Raw genomic sequence first — 25,683 nt, 5'->3', positions numbered from 1 at the left:
TTGAGTGGCATGAACTGTTTGTATATTTTGGAGATTAATCGCTTGTCAGTTGCTTTATTTACAAATATTTTCTCCCATACTGAGGTGTGTCTTTTCGTTTTGTTTATGGTTTCCTTTGCTATGCAAAAGCTTTTAAGTTTAATTGGGTCCCATTTGTTTATATATGTTTTTATTTTCAGTATTCTAGGACGTGGATCAAAAAAGACCTTGCTGTGATTTATCACAAAGAGTATTTGGCCTATGTTTTCCCCTAAGAGTTTTATAGTATCCAGTCCTACAATTAGGTCTTCAATCCATTTCAAGTTTACTATGTATATGGTGTTAGGGAGTGTTATAATTTCATTTGTTTACAGGTAGCTCTCTAGTTTTCCCAGCACTATGTATTGAAGACTGTCTTTTCTCCATTGTATATTCTTGCCTCCTTTGTCATAGATTAGGTGACCATAGGAGCGTGGTTTTATCTCTGGATTTTCTATCCTATTCCATTGAACTATTTTTCTGTTTTTGTGCCAGTACCATACTGTTTTGATTACTGTAGCTTTGTAGTATAGTCTGATCCAACAGCCTGGAGGAATCAGGGAGCCTGATTCCTCCAGCTCTGTTTTTCTTTCTCAAGATTGCTTTGGATATTCAGGGTCTTTCGTGTTTCCATACAAACTGTAAATGTTTTTTTTCTAATTCTGTGAAAAATGCCATTGATACTTGGATAGGTATTGCATTGAATCTGTAGATTGCTTTGGGTAGTAGAATAATTTTCACAATATTAATTCTTCCAATCCAAGAATATGCTGTATCCCTCCATCTGATTGTGTCATCTTTAGACTACTACAAGCAAATATATGCCAATAAGATGGACAACCTGGAAGAAATGAACAAATTCTTAGAAAACTACAACCTTCCAAGACTGAAAAAGGAAGAAACAGAAAATATGAACAGACCAATGACAACTAATGAAATTTAAACTGTGATTAAAAATCGTCCACAAGAAAAGCCCAGGATGAGATGGCTTCAGAGGAGAATTCTATGACACATTTAGAGAAGATCTAACACCTATCCTCCTCAAACTCTTCCAAAATATAGAAGAGGGAGGACCACTCCCAAACTCATTCTATGAGGCCACCATCACCCTGATACAAAAACCAGTCAAAGATGTCACAAAAAAGGAAAATTACAGGCCGATATCACTGATGAACATTTTTTAATATAAAAATCCTCAACCAAATACTAGCAAACAGAATCCAACAGCACATTAAAAGGATCATACACCATGATCGAGTGGGGTTTACCCCAAGAATGAAAAGATTCTTCAATATATGCAAATCAACACCATATTAATAAATTGAAGGAAAAAAACCATATGATAATGTCAATAGCTGCAGAAAAATCTTGAGACAAAATACAACACCAATTTATGATAAAAACTCTCCAGAAAGTGGGCATAGAGGGAACCTATCTCAACATAATAAAGGCCATATATGACAAACCCACAGCCAACATAATTTTCAATGGTGAAAAGCTGAAAGCATTTCCTCTAAGATCAGGAACAAGACAAGGGTGCCCACTCTCACCACTATTATCCAACATAGTTTTGGAAATTTTAGCCACAGCAATCAGAGAAGAGAAAGAAATAAAAGGAATCCAAATCAGAAAAGAAGAACTAAAGCTGTCACTGTTTGCAGATGACATGATACTATACATAGAGAATCCTAAAGATTCTACCAGAAAACTAATACAACTAATCAATGAATTTGGTAAAGTAGCAAGATACAAAATTAATGTACAGATACCTCTTGCATTCCCACACACTAACAACAAAATATCTGAAAGAGTAATTAAGGAAATCCTCCTATTCATCATTACAACAAAAAGAATAAAATACCTAAGAATAAACTTACATAAGGAGCCAAGAGACCTGTATGCAGAAAACTATAAGACACTGATGAAACAAATCAGAGACAATACAAACAGATGGAGAGATATACCATGTCCTTGGACTGGAAGAATCAACGTGAAAATGACCATACTGCCCAGAGCAATCTACAGATTCAGTGCAATCCCTATAAAGCTACCAATGACATTTTTCACATTACTAGAACAAAAAATTTTACAATTTGTATGGAAACACAAAAGACACCGAATAGGGCTTCTCTGGTGGCGCACTGATTGAGAGTCCACCTGCCAAAGCAGGGGACACGGGTTCGTGCCCTAGTCTGGGAAGATCCCACATGCCACTGAGCGGCTGGTCCCATGAGCCATGGCCACTGAGCCTGCACATCCGGAGCCTGTGCTCTGCAACGGGAGAGGCCACAACAGTGAGAGGCCTGCGTACCGCAAAAAAAAAAAAAAAAAGACACCGAATAGGCAAAGCAATCATGAGAAAGAAAACTGGAGCTGGAGGAATCAGTCTCCTGGACTTCAGACTATATTACAAAGCTACGGTAATCAAGAAGGTATGGTACTGGCACAAAAATAGAAATATAGATAACTGGAACAGGATAGAAAGCCCAGAGATAAACCCATGCACATATGTTCCCTTATCTTTGATAAAGTAGGCAAGACTATACAATGGAGAAAAGACAGCCTCTTCAATAAGTGGTGCTGGGAAAACTGGACAGCTACATGTAAAAGAATGAGTTAGAATACTTCCTAACACAAAAAAATAAACTCAAAATGGATTAAAGACCTAAATTTAAGGGCAGACACTATAAAACTCTTAAAGGAAAACATAGGCAGAACACTCTATGACATAAATCACAGCAAGATACTTTTTGACCCACCTCCTAGAGTAATGGAGATAAAAACAAAAATAAACAAATGGGAAACTAATGAAACTTCAAAGCTTTTGCACAGGAAATGAAACCATAAACAAGATGAAAAGACAGCCCTCCAAACGGGAGAAAATATTTGCAAATGAAGCAACCGACAAGGGATTAATCTCCAAAATATAAAATCAGCTCATGCAGCTCAATATCAAAAACACAAACATCCCAATGCAAAGTGTGTAGAAGACCTAAACAGACACATCAGCAAAGAAGATATACAGATTTCCAACAAACACATGAAAAGATGCTCAACAGCACTAATCATTAGAGAAATGCAAATCAAAACCACAATGAGGTATCACCTCACACTGGTCAGAATGGCCATCATCAAAATATCTGCAAACAATAAATGTTGGAGAGGCTGTGGAGAAAAGGGAACCCTCTTGCACTGTTGGTGGGAATGTAAATGGATACAGCCACTACGGAGAACAGTATGGAGGTTCCTTAAAAAACTAAAAATAGAACTACCATATGACCCAGCATTCCCACTACTGGGCATATACCTTGAGAAAACCATAATTCAAAAACAGATATGTACCACAATGTTCACTGCAGCACTATTTACAATAGCCAGGACATGGAAGCAACCTAAATATCAATTGACAGATGAATGGATAAAGAAGATGTGGCACATATATACAGTGGAATATTAGTCATTAAAAGAAACGAAACTGAGTTATTTGTAGTGAGGTGGATGGACCTAGAGTCTGTCATACAGAGTGAAGTAAGTCAGAAAGAGAAAAACAAATACCGTATGCTAACACATATATATGGATTCTAAAAAAAGATAATAATAATGGTTCTGATGAACCTAGTGGCAGGACAGGAATAAAGCTGCAGACATAGAGAATGGACTTGAGGATATGGCGGCCAGGGGAGGGGAAGCTGGGACAAAGTGAGAGAGTACCATTGACATATATACACTATCAAATGTAAAATAGCTAGTGGGAAGCAGCTGCATAGCACAGGGAGGTCAGCTCAGTGCTTCCTGACAACCTAGAGGGGTGGGATAGGGATGGTGGGAGGGAGGCTCAAGAAGGAGTGGATATGGGGATATATGAATACATATAGGTGATTCACTTTGTTATACAACAGAAACTAAACAACGCTGTAAAGCAATTATACTCCAATAGAGATGTAAAAAAAAATTTTTTTAAGATGTAAGCAATAATATATTAGGTTGTTATACTAGTCCTCCAAAAGTTTTCACCACCAAAGTAAAATTTTAATATTTGTTATTTCTTTCATATCATTTTGTTATGCTGTTTCATTAAGATTTCATTTTCAATACGAATTAGGCAAATTTTTTCTTGACTTTAGCAATCCTCTTCATTTTAGTACATTTCTGAAAAATTAATACTTTCCTAATCCTAGGAATTCTACTGTTAGGAGTTTATCATAAAGATAAGTTCACCCACATCTACAAACCTGACAAGGATACACAAAGATATGTATAGAGTGTTCATTGTAATCATGTTTCTAAGAGCCAACAAAAATCAGATAATAACAGAAAAATAAAACAAATTAAACTGAATACATAACTCTAACAAAGGCAAATTATTTAAAATTATGGAAAATGATAGTTTCTATGTAGCTATATTAAAAGGAATTATTTCTACATATATCTACAGTATGGAAAAATGGAAGACAAATTTAAGTGACAAAAGTAGCTTATATACTGGTGTATCTTATTTGTTTTAAATAATATTATGTATACATCTTTTATATTAAAACTACATGATACAAAATTTTTAAAAAATCAACTTTCAAAATATTTTTTAAATCTGTTCACTTCTCCTCATCTTCTTAGTCTGAACTACTTGTGTTCTCCAAACTAGAATATCTCATGAATAATTAAATGCTGCTAATTCTGTTAACAACCCACAACCATTTTCCCCACAGCAGTGAATGAATTTTGTCTTTGAACAAATATCATGAATTTTCCCACTGCATCTATGATAAAATTCAAATTACAAAAATGGCCTATTTTCTATTCTAAGTCTGTACTCTAATTTTCATAGCTTATATCAGTATGTAATTATATTTATTTGTGGTTATTCATTTAATGAATAGATCGTAAACATTCATTATTCATTTAATGAATAGATGGTAAACTCCATGAGGGAATGGGGGAGGGAGATTATTGGGTGATTCGATTTAAGAGGTCTTTCCTAAAAGATATTGACTATATTTAATAACAACAAAAATATTAATAACCACCACTGAATGTTTATTAAATTCCAGTGTTCTCTATGACAAATGTACTATATTAAGTACTGCTACTTCTTATAACAATCCTTTTGAAAGTGTATTATCCATATGTTTCAGATGAGGAAACTGGAGCTCGGGAATTTTAAGTAATTTGCTCAAATTATACACCTAACAAATTATGAAACCCAGGTCTGACTGGACCCAAAGTCCATGTATTATCAACTTCATTAAAGTGGCTATTTACTTATCTGTAGACTAAATTCTTCATATTAAAAATGTGACCCATAGACATAAATATATATATAATATAGATGTACAAATTTTTAATATTACATAACAAGTTAGTAGCAAAGTTGGGACTTTAAACATCATCTGATTCCCTGCCCAATATTCTTTCAAACAAAATAAACCAGACAAAATAACTGTATCAGTCTAATTTTCAGAGAATTTAATAAAGTCAAAATTTCCTCCAAAGTTGACTATATTTTCACACGCAAAATTTGCACAATAAAGACATGCACTGCTTTATTGTAAATTTGTATGTTTCTCACCTTTAAGACTACCATTCTCCTATCCTCCTTTCTGCTTCTCTTCATCCTCATGCTGACTCTTGATCTTCACATGCCCTCACAGCCACAGCATAGATTTCAAGACAAGGCCACATTTGAGTCAGAACCCTAAGCCAACCCTTTAAGGTTCTGCCTCAGGTCTCTCTTAAGTCCTATTCTTCTACTTGGTTCTTCTGCCTTATTCCCAAGCTCCCTTTCTACTTTATTCCTCCCCCCACATTTCTCATGTTGAACTTCAGCATCCATTGGGCTCTACCCTTGGACCCTATGTCAGAGATGAGATTCCCATATCCATCAGACAACTACAAGCTGCTCTTCCAATTATCACCTGCCTCCAAGTTCCTGTACTTGTACTCTTCACATCTGTCAGGACACTCACTAATCCCTCTTGAATCCCTCCCTTTTTTTTCTACACATTTCTTATTGCCTAGATCATAAGCTGCTATAGTCAACCTACAAAGAACATAATCTTTTCCCCTAGCTAAAACAGCTATTGGGTCAATTACCCCTAGACTTTCCAGTCCTCCCCAGAGTAAGAATCTTCTTTCTAATCACAACCAATCCCTACCTCCTTGCCCAATCCCCTTATTTGGAATCAGTCAAGTCTGTATGAGACTAAAAGGAACAAAGAGGTATGTTACATTATGAATATAATAAATGCATTCCTCCCAGAGGAGAGAATGGCAATCTTTATTAAACTGGTGCTGATTCTAGCATTTTGGAAGGCTTTGGTGAATCCATCACTGAGATCTCGAAAGATAGAAGATTCTCTGACAGCATCAGGAAGAATATTAGATATAAGCTCACAGCATGAGAATAGACACTGCTGAGTGGGTATAATGCTAAATAATAATGGATGACCTAAAGAGAGAAGCTGATGAGTCATCGGAAGACACAGTAAGTGCTGCAGACAAATTAAGTAGCACAAGACTCACTTTAGGAGTTCAGGGAAAAGACCAAAATGTAGGATGGCATTAAAATATGACAGATGTGTTTCCTCAAAACTTGAATCCAACAGAAAACACAGTTGGAAACTGAAAATCTTGAGCTGCTATTAAAAAGTAAATTAGGGCTTCCCTGGTGGCGCAGTGCTTGAGAGTCCGCCTGCCGATGCAGGGGACGCGGGTTCGTGCACCGGTCCGGGGGCATCCCACATGCCGCGGAGCAGCTGGGCCCGTGAGCCATGGCCGCTGAGCCTGCGCGTCCGGAGCCTGTGCTCCGCAAATGGGAGAGGCCACAACAGTGAGAGGCCCGCATAACGCAAGGCCGCAAAAAAAAAAAAAAAAAAAAAAAAAAAGTAAATTAAAAATTCTTGAACATCAGTTTCAAAAAATTCCACATAAAATTTCCTACAGAATGTTAAAAAATAATTTTATTCTCATAAAAATGAGAAAATCTATTTTTAAAAGTGACAGCAATAACTAAAGCCCAGAAAATAAAAAGATGAATTGAAATTCAAATTCTGATTATTTAATAGGGTATGAGGCAATGTACAAGAAACCACTTTTTCTTTGTAATAAATATAACAATTTTCAAAGGCTTGATTAATAATAGATAATTTAAAGCTCTAGTATATCTGCTATAAATCTCCAGATTTTATATTTAACATCATTTTAACAAGACCAACTCTGAGAATATATTATAATACAATTGCAACTAAGAAGCTAGCAGACATTCTTCTAAATACCTTACAAAAAATAATTCGAACTAGGCCACTTAAAGAGAAGAAAACAAGGGAATATTTTGAATAACTTAGAATATAAATGGGACACTAATTGGAAAACAAATCTCTAATCTAAAACACTAAATCATTTGGATAATGCTATTTAAGAAAAATGACATTTGGGACACAGGAAAACAAAATTCACAACGAGTCAATTTTGTTAATTACGGGTGGATTATCTGCCTCAGGAGGTGATATCCTGTGCTACAATTCTTAAACCTATACCTATCTAGATAGAAAAAAGAATCCGTAACTCTTTAACAAAATTGCCAAAGGTAATGGCTGCAGGAGAGTGTACAAATTATATTTCTATCTCCAGCCATGAGGAACATACCATGAAAAATATGTTTACTGACCATCCTACAATATTATCTTTGCCCTAGATAGCTAAGCCCTGGCCAGGGCAGGTTCACAAGGGAGGAGAGGTGTGGGAGAAAGCAAAAGGGACTATGAGAAATAGATGTGCAATCTGCATGTTTAAATATATATTATTTGCCAAGTATGAATACCTTCATCATTTCTGCCAGGCTTTCATATATTCCACTATTTTTATATATTATGTGATAAAACAAGAAATCTTTAGAAGTTGTGTTTGTCATCAAGCATCCTGTCAAAGAAAAATTTCCCTGACCTGGCAGTACCCAAACTGGCTCCATCCTTTCTTCCAAACCCATTCCCTCCTCCACTGAAATATCATATCTTCCAAACTTCCCATCTCTCTCCACCATCTGTCCATCAGATTGGTCCAAAATAATCAAGTTCACAGAAAAAGATATCACTGAGCAGGGGTTAGCAGGAATAAGTATGGAATCTGAAAGCATCCATGGAGTGGACCAGCTATGAAGAGCTACTTCAACATTATGGGCAGATACAGCTTCCATGCAAGCAACATTTCACTCTCTTCCTCAACCAAACCATGCTTTTTCAAACAAAACAGTATGAATAGCTTAGACTGCTTTTCATTTGAAGTTGAGGTAAGGAGGTGAAATACTATTTGAATAGAAGCTGCATCTTCTCTTAAAGCACTTGAACTTCCAAGAGCCCAAGAGAGAATGCTTATCCCAGTGGACCCAGTTTTTTATTTCACATGTTCCCCTTTCTCTAGACACATGCCTCTCTCATAGCTAGAGTTTTTTTTTTTTTAAACATCTTTATTGGAGTACAATTGCTTTACAATGGTGTGTTAGTTTCTGCTTTATAACAAAGTGAATCAGTTATACATATACATAGATCCCCGTATCTCTTCCCCCTTGTGTCTCCTACCCTACCACCCTCCCTATTCCACCCTTCTATGTGGTCAAAAAGCACCAAGCTGAACTCCCTGTGCTATGCGGCTGCTTCCAACTAGCTACCTATTTTACGTTTGGTAGTGTATATATATACATGCCACTCTCTCACTTTGTGCCAGCTTATGCTTCCCCCTCCCTGTATCCTCAAATACATTCTCTAGTAGGTCTATGTCTTTATTTCCATCTTGCCCCGGTTCTTCATGACAATTTAACTTTTTTTTTTAGATTTTTATTTTAGATTTGTTTTTCTCTTTCTGACTTATTTCACTCTGTATGATAGACGCTAGGTCCATCCACCTCACTACAAATAACTCAATTTTGTTTCTTTTTATGGCTAAGTAATATTTCATTGTATATATGTGCCACATCTTCTTTATCCATTCATACGATGATGGACACTTAGGTTGCTTTCATGTCCTGGCTAATGTAAATAGAGCTGCAATGAACATTTTGGTACATGACTATTTTTGAATTATGGTTTTCTCAGGGGATATGCCCTGTAGTGGGATTCCTGGGTCGTATGGTAGTTCTATTTGTAGTCTTTTAAGTAACCTCCATACCATTCTCCATAGTGGCTGTATCAATTTACATTCCCACCAACAGTGCAAGAGGGTTCCCTTTTCTCCACACCCTCTCCAGCACTTATTGTTTCTAGATTTTTTGATGATGGCCATTCTGACAAGTGTGAAATGATATCTCATTGTAACTTTGATTTGCATTTCTCTAATGATTAATAATGTTGAGCAATCTTTCATGTGTTTGTTGGCAATTGCATATCTTCTTTGGAGAAATGACTATTTAGGTCTTCTGCCCATTTTTGGATTGGGTTGTTTGTTTTTTTTGATATTCAGCTGCATGAACTGCTTGTAAATTTTGGAGATGAATCCTTAGTCAGTTGCTTCATTTGAAAATATTTTCTCCCATTCTGAGGGTTGTCTTTTGGTCTTCTTTATGGTTTCCTTTGCTGTGCAAAAGCTTTGAAGTTTCATTAGGTCCCATCTGTTTATTTTTCTTTTTATTTCCATTTCCGTAATAGGTAGGTCAAAAAGGATCTTGCTGTGATTTATGTGTTTAGAGTGTTCTGCCTATGTTTTCCTTTAAGAGTTTTATAGTGTCTGCCCTTACATTTAGGTCTTTAATCCATTTTGAGTTTATTTTTGTGTATGGTATTAGGGAGTGCTCTAATTCCATTCTTTTACATGTAGCTGTCCAGTTTTCCCAGCACCACTTATTGAAGAGGCTGTCCTTTCTCCACTGTATATTCTTGCCTCCTTTATCAAAGATAAGGTGACCATATGTGCGTGGATTTATCTCTGGGGTTTCTATCCTGTTCCATTGATCTATATTTCTGTTTTTGTGCCACTACCATACTGTCTTGATTACTGTAGCTTTGTAGTATGGTCTGAAGTCAGGGAGCCTGATTCCTCCAGCTCCATTTTACTTTCTCAAGATTGCCTTGGCTATTGGGGTGTTTTGTGTTTCCATACAAACTGTAAAATTTTTTGTTCTAGTTCTGTTAAAAATGCCATTGGTAGTATGATAGGGATTGTACTGAATCTGTAGATTGCTTTGGGTAGTACAGACATTTTCACAATGTTGATTCTTCCAGTCCAAGAACATGATATACCTCTCCATCTGTTTGTATCATCTTTAATTTCTTTCATCGGTGTCTTATAGTTTTCTTCATACGTCTTTGGTCTCTTTAGGTAAGTTTATTCCTAGGTATTTTATTCTTTTTTGTTGTGATGGTAAATGGGATTATTTCCTTAATTTCTCTTTCAGATTTTTCATCATTAGTGTATAGGAATGCAAGAGATTTCTGTACATTAATTTTGTATCTTGCTACCTTACCAAATCCACTGACTGGCTCTAGTAGTTTTCTGGTAGCATCTTTAGAATACTCACTGTATAGTATCATGTCATCTGCCAACAGTGACAGTTTTACTTCTTCTTTTCCACTTTGGATTCCTTTTATTTATTTTTTTCTCTTTGACTGCTATGGCTAAAACTTCCAAACTATGTTGAATAATAGCGGAGGGAGTGGGAAACCTTTTCTTGCTCCTGTTCTTGGAGGAAATGGTTTCAGTTTTTCATCACTGATAATGAGGTTGGCTATGGGTTTCTAATATATGGCCTTTATTATGTTGAGGAAAGTTCACTCTATAACTACTTTCTGGAGGATTTTTATCATAAATCTGTGTTGAATTTTGTCAAAAGCTTTTTCTGCATCTATTGAGATGATCATATGGTTTTTCTCCTTCAACTTGTTAATATGGTGTATCACATTGACTGATTTGCATATATTGAAGAATCCTTGTATTCCTGGGATAAACCCCACTTGATCATGGTGTATGATCCTTTTAATGTGCTGTTGGATTCTGTTTGCTAGTGTTTGGTTGAGTATTTTTGCATCTTTGTTCATCAGTGATATTGGCCTGTAGTTTTCTTTCTTTGCGAAATATTTGTCTAGTTTTGGTAACAGGGTGATGGTAGCCCCATAGAATGAGTTTGGGACTGTTCATCTCTCTGCTATATTTTGAAAGATTTTGAGAAGGAAAGGTTTTAGCTATTCCCTAAATGTTTGACAGAATTCGCCTGTGAAGGCATCTGGTCCTGGACTCTTGTATTTTGGACGATTTTTAATCACAGTTTCAATTTCAATGCTTGTGATTGGTCTGTTCATATTATCTATTTCTTCCTGTTTCAGTCTCAGAAGGTTGTGCATTTCTAAGAATTTGTCCATTTCTTCCAGGTTGTCCTTCTTATTGGCACACAGTTCCTTGTAGTAATCTCATGATCCTTTGTATTTCTGCAGTGTCAGTTGTTACTTCTCCATTTTTATTTCTAATTCTATTGATTTGAGTCTTCTCCCTTTTTTTCATGATGAGTCTGGCTAATGGTTTATCAATTTTGTTTATCTTGTCAAAGAACCAGATATTAGTTATATTGATCTTTGCTATTGTTTCTTTCATTTCTCTTTCATTTATTTCTTTTTTTTTTTTTTTTTTTAAGATAGCAACCTATAGCTTAAGGTGAATTTAATTTTAATTTTATTTTTATTTATTTATTTGTGCTGTGTTGGGTCTTCGTTTCTGTGCGAGGGCTTTCTCTAGTTGTGGCAAGTGGGGGCCACTCTTCATCGCGGTGCACGGGCCTCTCACTATCGCGGCCTCTCCCGTTGCGGAGCGCAGGCTCCAGACGCGCAGGCTCAGTAGTTGTGGCTCACGGGCCTAGCTGCTCTGTGGCATGTGGGATCTTCCCAGACCAGGGCTCGAACCCATGTCCCCTGCATCGGCAGGCGGACTCTCAACCACTGCGCCACCAGGGAAGCCCCTCTTTCATTTATTTCTGATCTTACTTTTATGATTTCTTTCCTTCCTCTAACTTTGGGGGGGTTTTTTTTGTTTGTTTTTCTTTCTCTAATTGCTTTAGCTGTAAGGTTAGGTTGTTATTTGAGTTGTTTCTTGTTTCTTAAGGTAAGATTGTATTGCTATAAACATCCCTCTTAGAACTGCTTTTGCTGCATCCCATAGGATTTGGGTCATCCTGTGTTCAGTGTCATTTGTTTCTTGGTATTTTTTTGATTTCCTCTTTGATTTCTTCAGTGACCTCTTGGTCATTAAGTAGTGTATAATTTAGCCTCCATGTGTTAGTATACTTTACAGATTTTTTCCTGTAATTGATATCTAGTCTCATAGCATTGTGGTCTGAAAAGATACTTGATATGATTTCATATTTAAAAATTTACCAAGGCTGATTTGTGACCCAGATATGATCTATCCTGGAGAATATTCCATGAGCACTTGAGAAGAAAGTGTTTTCTGTTGTTTTTGGGTACATTTCCTATAAATATCAATTAAGTTCATCGTCTTTACTGTATCATTTAAAGCTTGTGTTTCCTTATTTATTTTCATTTTGGATGTTCTTTCCAGTGGTGAAAGTGGGGGGGTTAAAGTCCCCTACTATGATTGTGTTCCTGTTGATGTCCCCTTTTATGGCTGTTAGTATTTGCCTTATGTATTGAGGTGCTCCCATGTTGGGTGCATAAATATTCACAATTGCTATATTTTTTGGATTGATCCCTTGATCATTATGTAGTGTCCTTCTTTGTCTCTTGCAATAGTCTTTATTTTAACGTCTATTTTGTCTGATATGAGAATTGCTACTCCAGCTTTCTTTTGATTTCCATTTGCATGGAATATCTTTTTCCATCACCTCACTTTCAGTCTCTATGTGTCCCTAGGTCTGCAGTGGGTCTCTTGTAGACAGCATATATACAGGTCTTGTTTTGTATCCATTCAGGCAGTCTATGTCTTTTAGTTGGAGCATTTAATCCATTTATATTTAAAATAATTATAAATATGTATGTTCCTATTACCATTTTCATAATTGTTTTGGGTTTGTTATTGTAGGTCTTTTCCTTCTCTTGTGTTTCCTGCCTAGAGATGTTCATTTAGCATTTGTTGTAAAGATGCTTTGGTGGTGCTGAAGTCTCCTAGCGTTTGCTTGTCTGTAAACGTTTTAATTACTCCATCAAATGTGAAAGAGATCCTTGCTGGGTAAAGTAATCTTGTTTGTGGGTTTTTCTCCTTTATCACTTTAAATATGTCCTGCCACTCCCTTCTGGCTTGCAGAGTTTCTGCTGAAAGTTCAGCTGTTAACCTCATGGGGATTCCCTTCTATGTTATTTGTTGTCTTTCCCTTGCTGCTTTTTTTCTTTTGTGGTACACTGGCCTCTCACTGTTGTGGCCTCTCCCATTGCAGAGCACAGGTTCCGGATGTGAAGGCTCAGTGGCCATGGCTCACAGGCCTAGCCACTCCGTGGCATGTGGGATCTTCCCAGACCGGGGCATGAACCTGTGTCCCCTTCATCGGCAGGCGGACTCTCAACCATTGTTCCACCAGGGAAGCCCTCTCTTGCTGCTTTCAATATTTTTTCTTTGCATTTAATTTTTGATAGTTTGATTAATATGTGTCTTGGCATGTTTCTCCTTTGATTTATCCTCTATGGGACTCTCTGTGCTTCCTGGACTTGATCAACTATTTCCTTTCCCATATTAGGGAAGTTTTCAAGTATAATCTCTTCAAATATTTTCTCAGTCCCTTTCTTTTTCTCTTCTTCTTCTGGGACCCCTATAATTCGAATGTTGGTGCATTTAATGTTGTCCCAGAGGTCTCTGAGACTGTCCTCAATTGTTTTCATTCTTTTTCCTTTATTCTGCTCTGCCATAGTTATTTCCACTGTTTTATTTTCCAGGTCACTTATCTATTTTTCTGCCTCTGTTATTCTGCTATTGATCCCTTCTAGAGAATTTTAAATTTCATTTATTGTGTTTTTCATCACTGTTTGTTTGCTCTTTAGTTCTTCTAAGTCCTTGTTAAATGTTCCTTGTATTTTCTCCATTGTATTTCCAAGATTTCTGAATTATCTTTATTATCATTATTCTGCATTCCTTTTCAGGTAGACTGCCTATTTCCTCTTCATTCGTTAGGTCTGGTGGGCTTTTGCCTTGCTCCTTCATCTGCTGTGTGTTTCTCTGTCTTCTCATTTTGCTTAACTTACTGTGTTTGGGGTCTCCTTTTCACAGGCTGCAGGTTTGTAGTTCCCGTTGTTTTTGGTGCCTGTCCCCAGTGGCTAAGGTTGGTTCAGTGGGTTGTGTAGGCTTCTTGGTTGAGGGGACTAGTGCCTGTGTTCTGGGGGGTGAGGCTGGATCTTGTCTTTCTGGTGGGCAGGTCCACATCTGGTGGTGTGTTTTGGGGTGTCTGTGGCCTTATTATGATTTTAGGCAGCCTCTCTGCTAATGGATGGGGTTGTGTTCCTGTCTTGCTAGTTGCTTGGCATATGGTGTCCAGCACTGTAGCTTGCTGTTCGTTGAGTGGAGCTGGGTCTTGGTGTTGAGACGAAGATCTCTGGGAGATTTTTGCCGTTTGATATTATGTGGCACTGGGAGGTCTCTTGTGGCCAGTGTCCTGAACTTGGCTCTCCCACCTCAGAGGCACAGCTCTGACTCCTGGCTGGAGCACCAAGAGCCTTTCATCCACATGGCTCAGAATAAAAGGGAGAAAAAAAAAGAAAGAATGAAAGAAGGAGGAAGATAAAATAAGATAAAATAAAATAAAATAAAAAGTAAAATAAAATAAAATTATTAAAATAAAAATAATTGTTAAAAAAAATTTTTAAGCAATAAAAAAAGAAAGAAAGAAGAAAGCAACCAAAGCAGAAAACATATCCACCAATGGTAACAAGTGCTAAAAAGTATACTAAACAAACAAACAAACAAACAAAAATGGACAGACAGAACCCTAGAACCAATGGTAAAAGCAAAGCTATACAGAGAAAATCATGCACAGGAGCACAGAGATACACACTCACAAAAAGAGAAAAAGGGGGGAAAATTTTATGTCATTGCTCCCAAAGTCCACCTCCTTCAATTTGTGATGATTCGTTGTCTATTCAGGTATTCCACAGATGCAGGGCACATCAAGTTGATTGTGGAGATTTAATCCACTGTTCTTGAGGCTGCTGGGAGAAATTTCCCTTTCTCTTCTTTGTTTGCACATCTCCTGGGTTTCAGCTTTGTATTTGGATCCGCCTCTGTGTGTAGGTCATCTGAGGGTGTCTCCTCTTCACTCAGACAGGACGGGGTTAAAGGAGCAGCTGATTTGGGGGCTCTGGCTCCCTCAGGCCAGGGGTACAGAGGGGTATGGAGTGTGGGGCGAGCCTGCGGCAGCAGAGGCCAACATGACATTGCAACAGCCTGAGGCACACTGTGTGTTCTCCCCGGAAGGTTGTCCCTGGATCATGGGACCGTGGCAGTGTTGGGCTGCACAGTTTCCCAGGAGGGGAGGTGTGGATAGTGACCTGTGCTTGCACACAGGCTTCTTGGCTGCTGCAGCAGCGGTGTTACAGTTTCATGCCAGTGTCTTGTGTCTGCACTGATAGCCATGACTCATGCCCATTTCTGGAGCTCCTTTAAGCAGCGCTCTTAATCCCCTCTCCTTGCACACCAGGAAACAAAGGGCAAGGAAAAGTCTCTGACCTCTTCAGCAGTTCCCGACTTTTTCCTGGACTCCCCCCTACTAGCTGTGGCGCACTAGCCCCTTCAGGCTGTGTTCATGCAGCCAACCCCATTCCTCTCCCTGGGGTCTGACCTCCGAAGCCCGAGCCTCAGCTCCCAGCCCCCACTCTCCCAGAGTGTGAGCAGACAAGCCCCTTGGGCTGGTGATTGATGGTCGGCACCAGTCCTCTGTGCGGGAATCTCTCAGCTTTGCCCTCCGTTCCCCTATTGCTGCGCTTTCCTCCATGGCTCCAAAGCTTCCCCCCTCCGCCATCTACAGTCTCCGCCCACAAAGAGGCTTCCTAGTGTGTGGAAACCTTTCCTTCTTCACATCTCCCTCCCACTAGTGCAGGTCCCGTTCCTATTCTTTTGTCTCCATTTTTTCTTTTTCCTTTTCCCCTACCCAGGTACGTGGGGAGTTTCTTGCCTTTTGGGAGGTCTGAGGTCTTCTGCCAGCTTTCAGTAAGTGTTCTATAGGAGTTTTCCCACATGTTGATGTATTTCTGATGTATTTGTGGGGAGGAAGGTGATCTCCATGTCTTACTCTTCCGCCATCTTGAAGGTCCCCCCCTCATAGCTAGAGTTTTTAACAAAAGCCAATATTTTCTCAAGCAAGAGGGTGGGTGACTACAAAAATATTTGTGTATTTGTTTGATATAATCCAGTGTCCACTTGGGTTGGAGTAACTTCCCAGGTGAGAGAACATGATTATTAACACCTGATTTTTTGATTAATAAATCCAAAATATCCTCCCACTAGCAAGCTAAATCTATTCAATTTTACTGTCCTATTTTTGATTAATCTCCTAAGAACCCTCTCAACTCTTTCCTCTGTTCTCTTTATCTCAAGTATCTAATTTAATTCCCTCATGTAATAGGCCCCATTCTGCAATTCTTAGTTTCTTTGCTTCTTTCTTTTGTAGCCTATCTCTTTGCTACACTCAAACTCTACACTTCATTACCCATTTAGTAATAACACTTGTCTAGCTAAACTTACTTTGAAAATCCAAAAATTTCCCACTGCTCAAACTATAAGCCCACCTTTAAACCCTTTTCTTAATGTTTATTTACCTGGTAAGGTTGCCCAATAAAGTCAGGGGGAGACTTTGAATATAAGATTAGTTACATATACTTTTAAAAATTGAATAAATTATATCTTTTTCAATAAGACAGATATAATATCAACACTTATAATAAACTTGCCTAAATTACAAAATACCCTATAGATGAAGTAAAGTATGTAGTTATAATAGCTCCATGTTGTCTGAAAAGGTTTCCAAGGTTTTGCCTCATTTGTGCTACCCTAACCTCAGCAGAAGCTTAGAAAAATCTAAGGAGCATTTCACCATTTCTGATTATGTAAAATGATTATGACTCAACTGCTGGCCAATACTCCCTACATTGGAGTATTCTGCCAATCATTACTGTAGGAATCTTCACCCTGTAGCCTGAATTTGCTTCTGTTGGTCTTGTCCAGTGGGACTTGGACTTGTTGAATTAACTGAACAAGGACTATATCTTACACTACATTCTATTTACCACATAACCGAACCAATATAATATCAACTTTTTAACATGTTTTAAGACTAATATAATGCTGATTTTCCACTGGGAAAAATCTATGGAATTTAAGAGCTTTCTGAAATGAGTTATGATTTCCTTTTATGGAGAAAATAACATCAGGTAAAATTGTTTAATAAAATTATCAATTTAAAAATATGAGTGCAAGTTCTGTAAAAATCTCTATTCTGTTGCTCTAAAATAAAAAGTCTACATTTTAACTGCTTTTTTCTCTCAAAGAATATTAAAGGCATATTTATGGTAGCATTGTATAGATAATATTGATTATTTTTTCAGCAAAAGAAAGGGTGTTTTACTAATCTAAGAATGTTTATGGGCCTACGTTACTAGACTAGACAATGCAATAAGAATTATGTATACTTAATAAAAACATCTATATTTGTTTTATAGATTACTTATCATTGACTTATTAAAGTGAGCATAAATATATTTAAACCATAATCTTCCAAATCCTACAATGATGTAAAAACAAATTACATGTGAAAAGAATGCTCAAAAGATCATTGGTATGCAAAAGTTTTCAAACTGACATTCAGCAATGATTTTCTAAGATAATCAAAGTTAAATAGAAGAAATTAGAATTCATAGACTTCTTATTAGCCTAAGAAGAAGATACTAAGTATAAAGTTCCAATTTTATACAGGGAAGGTGAAAATGATGCTTTAACCATTTCAAGTGTTTTATGTCAAAGGTGAATAGATTTGTAAAGTTTTGACATAATTATTTTGTGAGTTTGAGATTCTTAAAAACTTGGTGAAGATAGAGACTTCAGAACTCCCCAAATCTTTAGACATTGTGGTTTGCTCTGCAATAGCCTTAGACCCTCCTAGATCTTTTGATTTTTAAAAGCAGTTAAGTGAATCCAAAAAATCAAAATTAGGGATGGGGGAAGAAGGAGGACAAGGAGAGGAAAGTATTAGAGAAAATGTCTAGAGTTTGTTTTCTGCCTTGTATGGAATTAGAGAAAGTAGGATCATCTCATGCAATTGATCTGAAAATTAAGCATGATAGCCATAATTGAAGGTGAATATGGAAAATATAATTCTTAGTGACCACCTTCTATTAACATTTTCATACTTACTGCCTTCTTTTCAGACTAATTTTTTAGTAAAAAATATTATTAAATCTCAATCACTAAAAATGCATTGATTAAACATAAAAGGTGGTACTACATATAGTCCCTGGTCAAAAGAAGTAAAATCTCTTCTTCAAAAAGTACTACATCTGGGGCTTCCCTGGTGGCGCAGTGGTTGAGAGTCTGCCTGTCAATGCAGCGGACACGGGTTCGAGCCCTGGTCTGGGAAGATCCCACATGCTGGGCAGCGACTGGGCCCGTGAGCCACAACTACTGAGCCTGTGCGTCTGGAGCCTGTGCTCTGCAGCAAGAGGGGCAGCGACAGTGAGAGGCCCGCACACTGTGATGAAGAGTGGCCCCCGCTTGCCACAACTAGAGAAAGCCCTCACACTGAAACGAAGACCCAACACAGCCAAAAATAAATAAATAAATAAATTTATTTATTTATTTAAAAAAAAACAAAAAACTACATCTAAGAATTAATAGTACAACCAAAAGGAAAACAACAAATTTTCTGGCTTAAATCTGCTCATTTCATTTTGTGAAGATTTTGTAGCATGGCATATGACAGCTGAAATATAAATTATCCCTTACAAAAATGTCGAAATGATTTGTTGGAATAAAAATACTCAAGATTTTAAAACACACTTTTGGTCTACAACCACATACTCGTCAATTTTAAACTGCCAAAACAGAAAATAAAGAGTTAACATTTCATTGTCTAAATTAAAAAATACTTACACTATGGACTTTTCCAGGCGACTTCCCTGTGAACCAACAATCTCCCCCAATGTACAAAACACTTGTCCCAGAAAGTCCTAAAATAGATAAAAGGATTAAAGCTCTTAAGTTCCCAAACTGTCTTACACTATGTATTTTGTACATCATATCTGCACTGTTTTCATTGCTAAAATATTGAATTCTCTAACTTCCAAAAATAAACAAATAAGCTGAAAATGCACTAATTTTAGCATGTGATTGTCCCCTAAGTTTGCACAGCCTTTTGTCCTTTAATCACTAAGCTGGCTTGTTATTAAGAGTGTTTAGACATTGTGTTTATTTTCTTTCTCTTTTTTAAATTAAAATGAAAATGGCAAAAAGTTCCATGATTTGAATCCACAATTGGGTTCACTTGAGATGTCTCTGAAACTTCTAAACTTTTGGCTGAGAAGGCAAATCATGAAAGCACAGAGCAGTGGTGGTCAGCACTAACAGTGATACTTACAAAGAAGCAGTGTGACATCATGGCTACAACTAGGATCCAGAGCCACACTGCCAGATGTCTGTTCCAGTACCACCACTGACCATTTGTGACTGTGGCAGTTAATAAACTCTCCGGTTTCCTCTAACATGTAGTCGCCCCCTTACAGAGCTATTTTGAGGTTTCAATGAGTTATTGCATGAGATAATATTAGCATATATTAAGTGCCTAAAAATGGGTTAAGTATAATACATTATAAAGTTATTAATGTACCACTAGATGATTGTTATTTTCAAGACTCAGAATAATCTTGCAAAATGAGAGGTCTGTTCCTAATACTAAATTTCATGTATAAAGAAACTAATCATCTAGGAGGTTATTTCTTTCATGTTTTAAGCAGTCAGTAAATAGCCGAGCCAGAACTAACCCAGATATTCTGATTCAAGATAGAAATACTGCCTAAGGATTTACATATCATAAATACAATGCAACTTCCCATGTCAATAAAATAAGGGCTCCAACACCATCTGGATATGTGGGTCAAGAAAATATAGAGGTGGTTCAGGGAGAGGCACTCTCTCTAGCATAGCCTGTGTAAGAATCCAAGCTGTCCTAAAGGAGAAAGTGGGAGATCTCCCTAAATTTTACTGTGAACCGGCCCAGGAAAAGCCCTAAGAAGGATGGGCAGAGGAATGACAGCAAGTAAAATGTTGTTTTAAGTTTCACTAAATAAAAATTTTAAATGCCTAACAAGCCATAAAAGTAAAAACTGTGTTATTCAGGGTAAGTTGCTATAAGTCCCATGAGAGGAAAATAAAACACTGTAGACTAGGATAGTCGAGGGAATATTTTCCCAAAGTAAGTAAGCCTTGAGAACCAGGTAGGAATCAGATCATGGATAGAAGACAGTTGGAACATTTGAGTCCTAGAGAACAAATCAGAGTATCAGGCAAGAATGTAAGGAGAAAAGAGCAGACCTCAAATAAAGGACAGAAACAGAGATAAAGAATCAAGACTGTGGAGGGCCCTCTTGGCCAAGCAACAACAAAAACAACGTTGCCTTAGATTAATGAGAAGCAACTGGCAACGTTTCAGCAATTCAGGGACACCATTAGAACAGTGCATTTAGAAGATTGCTCAGATACCAATTTGCAGAATGGACTGAGGAGTGAAGAAAAATCTGGAAGCCAGATCAATCAGAAGGCCACAGTAGTTAATAAGAAGCAAACTGTTAAGGCACAAGCTAAAGTTGTAGCAAATGCTTGGGAACAGTGCATAGAAAAATGGCAGGATTTGGTGTAAGCTGTACCTGCACATGGTGGGGGGTAGGGCAATGGAGAGAGGGAGAGAGAAACAGAAAATAAATCTGGAATTGGAACTTGATGGCTGACAGAATGGCAATAACTTAATAAAATTGCAAATCATTTTAAATTTTGCTTTCGAGTAAGCAAAAACTACTTAAGGTAAAGCCTTGACATATTTAAATTAAATATCCTTAAAAATAACATGTCTTTCCCAACTTCATAAAAGACTTTACAAATATGTTCATGGGTTTTTTAAAACAAACGTAACTTTTTCTAAGTCTCATGGCACATGGAGGGAGCTTAATACTAATACTTAATACTAAAGATTTGGAATATGTCATTGGTCTCGTAAGTCAGCAGCAAAAAATACATGTGGATTCTGGAACTCTTTCCTAAGGATACCGATATTGATGGACAGCTGCTCATACTACATATTAAATGGATTTGGCCAATGGAGTAACAAGTCTCAGTAAAAGCTGTTCATTGCTGTAATGACTCAAGAAAAGAGAACAGATATACTGAGCAGTCCATATTAGAGTAAACACATATTAGCAAATAGAGAACACACACATATCATCATTGCTGAACAAAAAAGGAAATAAAAATAATAAAGTCAATAAAATGTGCTCCAAAAAGATATAGTGTACATCTGCACACATTATAGTTATTGCACTCTTTGCCCCTAAATATTTATGGTATCTATGTAATTATTTTACATCTGCCTATGTTTGTGTATTCCCAATTAAGAAACACATTTACTACTCACAATGCAAAAATTAGCACATAATATTTAATATTTGTCTACTTCTTCTTGTGTTGGAAAACTCTAGTGAATCCATTTTTTGTCATCTCAACGGTCCACATTTCCTATGAATTTTACAAAATACTAGTAATATAATTAGTGCCCCTTAATGGATATTTTTAGATATGTGTTCTGTAGTTAGATAAAGATAGAAATAAAAACTAGCTATAATAGAAACTGCTTTACTGTTTCTTATTATAATGTTGTATTCCAGTTGATGAGCCACCATAGTTAGGTCATAATAGAATTTCCAGTATAAATCCAAGCACTTTTCTACAATTCTAACACACACATAGACCAAATCCACTTTACAGTGGCTGGCAATTGAGAAATGTATCAATTTATTCAATCATACTAACTACTGGGCTTTCCAAAAACTGACCACGAATACTTGTTAAATGTATTCATTATTATTTTATAATCTAAGTAATACACAGATAGAACTTAGTTTTGAAATCTGTTTAAATGACTATAAACCATATTGTTAGTCTATAACAATATAAGATGCATTTTGCCACTCTTTAAAAGTATCCAAATATTACCCTAAATCAAATATGCTAGTAATAAAACTGGAAGGCTTATCACTGAGCTGTAGAAGAGACAAGAAAAAACAAAACAAAACAGAGTATAGCAATACAAAGCATCATAATAATAATACGTTTCACATTCATGGGTAGTTTTTAAAAAACAGCAAATCAGAGGAAGTGTTTGGATTATTTCCATAACAATCTAAATCTAGTTTTATTACTAGCATAAAACGACTCAAAATCCAAGGGAACATTGCTGTACTATCAGATTCCAGCTGATTACTCTACATTTATGTTTCTCTTCTCTTTTTTGTTAATATTCAGAGGAATGTCTACTTTAATTGTATGCATGAGCATAATATCCTAATTTCTTCAGAATTTTTTTTTATTATTATACCCACATTTACATTTATTACAGGGAAAGGATACATTAAAGTTAGCCATGGAAAGACACATAGGGAAGAATCCAGGAGGGTTCCAAATGGAAGTTTTCACTGTCCTTAAGAGGCATTACTCTCCTGTCATTATTACTTCATTATTTCATTTGAACCAATCTTTACTAATGAATTCCATCCATCTACATTTTATATTATATTATAGCAAGAAATTTATCTATACTCATGAAAATTACACTGATGCTATGTGCTCTAATAATTCCACACAAATAAAAAGGTATTTACTTTGCATTAAATTAACTGGTTTTGTGTTGTTTTGTATGCTTGCTTGCTAGGTATTATTATTAATGACTCCTATATATTCTTTATAAAAGATTTTTTACATGCATACATTTATTTATTTATTTAGGAAAGCAGAATGACATACTCCTCAGGAGTGAGAATTATAAGAGGCTAGACTGCCTGTGTTTGTATTTTGGCTGAAACATTTACTAATGCCTCTACACCTCTGTATCCCAATCTATAAAATACACTTTGTAAATAATACTTGACAATTAAATTGTTGGGAGGTCTAAGTAAGATAACGTATGCAAAACACTTAAAATAAATGCTGGGAACAGAGTAAATATCTAATAAATATATGCCTCCTCTCTCCTCCCTGCTTTCCTGGGTTAAAGAATATTACAACATACACAAAACTTTCCACTTGCCACTAGATTCCACTACTGGAGATACTATAAATATCTGAATAAAATAATACATTTTCTTTTCCAAAACCACGTTACACTCATGGTCAATACAGATGCTCATTTTGAGTGTCATTATAAAACCCAGAAGTGTCTTATCTTAAATGTTAACAAGTATACATACAAATATATCTATGTAAAGCATGACATTTTTAAAACAATAATATAATGAACCAGGAGGTATGGTTTCATATTAACTGGTAAATAAAATTTCTAATTTCTATACTATTACAAAGCTAACCAATGAATGTAGATTATCATCAGCATCATAATAAACAATTTTATAAGCATTCAATAGTGTGACATCTTTTTCCTAAAAGAACTTCAAAGATAATCTTTAAATGGCTTTCCTGTTTTATAAAATGACCAGTGAGCATAGAAAATACTTCTAATTAATAGATAATTCAAATTAAAAGACAAATGCGTTATTGATAGCTAAGTTTTAACACAGCATAGTAATTGAGTACAGTCAACTGTTCAGGAGTTAATCATTCATTCTTTATTTTTTTTTAACATCTTTATTGGAGTATAATTGCTTTACAATGGTGTGTTAGTTTCTGATTTACAACAAAATGAATCAGTTATATATATACATATGTTCCCATATCTCTTCCCTCTTGTGTCTCCCTCCCTCCCACCCTCCCTCTCCCACCCCTCCAGGCGGTCACAATGCACCAAGCTGATCTCCCTGTGCTGAGGCTGCTTCCCACTAGCTATCTACCTTACGTTTCTTAGTGTATATATGTCCATGCCTCTCTCTCGCTTTCTCACAGCTTACCCTTCCCCCTCCCCATATTCTCAAGTCGTTCTCTAGTAGATCTGTGTCTTTATTCCTGTCTTACCCTTAGGTTCTTCATGACATTTTTTTTTCTTAAATTCCATATATATGTGCTAGCATACGGTATTTGTGTCTCTCCTTCTGACTTACATCACTCTGTACGACAGACTCTAGGTCTATCCACCTCACCACAAATAGCTCAATTTCATGCCACATCTTCTTTATCCATCCATCCGATGATGGACACTTAGGTTGTTTCCATTTCTGGGCTATTGTAAATAGAGCTGCAATGAACATTTTGGTACATGACTCTTTTTGAATTATGGTTTCCTCAGGGTATATGCCCAGTAGTGGGATTGCTGGGTCATACGGTAGTTCTATTTGTACTTTTTTAAGGAACCTCCATACTGTTCCCCACAGTGGCTGTATCAATTTACATTCCCACCAACAGTGAAAGAGGGTTCCCTTTTCTCCACACACTCTCCAGCATTTATTGTTTCTAAATTTTTTGATGATGGCCATTCACACTGGTGTGAGATGATATCTCATTGTAGTTTTGATTTGCATTTCTCTTTTGATTAGTGATGTTGAGCATTCTTTCATGTGTTTGTTGGTCGTCTGTACATCTTCTTTGGAGAAATGTCTGTTTAGGTCTTCTGCCCATTTTTGGATTGGGTTGTTTGTTTTTTTGTTATTAAGCTGCATAAGCTGCTTCTAAATTTTGGAGATTAATCCTTTGTCAGTTGATTCATTTGCAAATATTTTCTCCCATTCTGAGGGTTATCTTTTGGTCTCGTTTATGGTTTCCTTTGCTGTGAAAAAGCTTTGAAGTTTCATTAGGTCCCATTTGTTTATTTTTGTTTTTATTTCCATTTCTCTAGGAGGTGAGTCAAAAAGGATCTTGCTGTGATTTATGTCATAGAGTGGCCTGCCTATATTTTCCTGTAAGAGTTTGATAGTTTCTGGTCTTACATTTAGGTCTTTAATCCATTTCGAGCTTATTTTTGTGTATGGTGTTAGGGAGTGATCTAATCTCATACTTTTACATGTAGCTGTCCAGATTTCCCAGCACCACTTATTGAAGAGGCTGTCCTTTCTCCACTGTACATTCCTGCCTCTGTTATCAAAGATAAGGTGACCATATGTGCATGGGTTTATCTCTGGGCTTTCTATCCTGTTCCATTGATCTATCTTTCTGTTTTTGTGCCAGTGCCATACTGTCTTGATTACTGTAGCTTTGTAGTATTGTCTGAAGTCAGGGAGCCTGATTCCTCTAGCTCCATTTTTCGTTCTCAAGATTGCTTTGGCGGGGGGCGGTGGAAAGATGGCGGAGGAGTAAGACGCGGAGATCACCTTCCTCCCCACAAATACACCAGAAATACATCTACATGTGGAACAACTCCTACACAACACCTACTGAATGCTGGCAGAAGACCTCAGACCTCCCAAAAGGCAAGAATCTCCCCACGTATCTGGGTAGGGCAAAAGAAAAAATTAATTAAAAATAGAGACAATAGAATAGGGACGGCACCTGCACCAGTGGGAGGGAGCTGTGAAGGAGGAAAGTTCTCCACACACTAGGAAGCCCCTTCGCGGGCAGAGA

At 36.8% G+C, this 25,683-nt stretch overlaps 1 protein-coding gene across 1 annotated transcript in view; it reads right to left on the bottom strand.

Annotated features, from left to right (window-relative positions):
• Positions 1 to 25,683, bottom strand: part of CPNE8 (copine 8) — a 302,127-nt gene that overhangs the window by 197,757 nt on the left and 78,687 nt on the right. Inside the window, exon 5 of the mRNA XM_007459917.1 lies at positions 19,069 to 19,145. The gene's annotated coding sequence lies outside the window, so the exon portion shown is untranslated. The remainder of the gene's footprint in view (positions 1 to 19,068; positions 19,146 to 25,683) is intronic.

This window comes from Lipotes vexillifer, unplaced genomic scaffold (genome assembly GCF_000442215.2).
Source record: "Lipotes vexillifer unplaced genomic scaffold, Lipotes_vexillifer_v1.1 scaffold2018, whole genome shotgun sequence".
In the NCBI taxonomy this organism is placed as follows: Eukaryota; Metazoa; Chordata; class Mammalia; order Artiodactyla; family Lipotidae; genus Lipotes; species Lipotes vexillifer.
The sequence above is the reverse complement of the archived record's forward strand: the minus strand, read 5'-3'. Positions and strand labels throughout refer to the sequence as shown.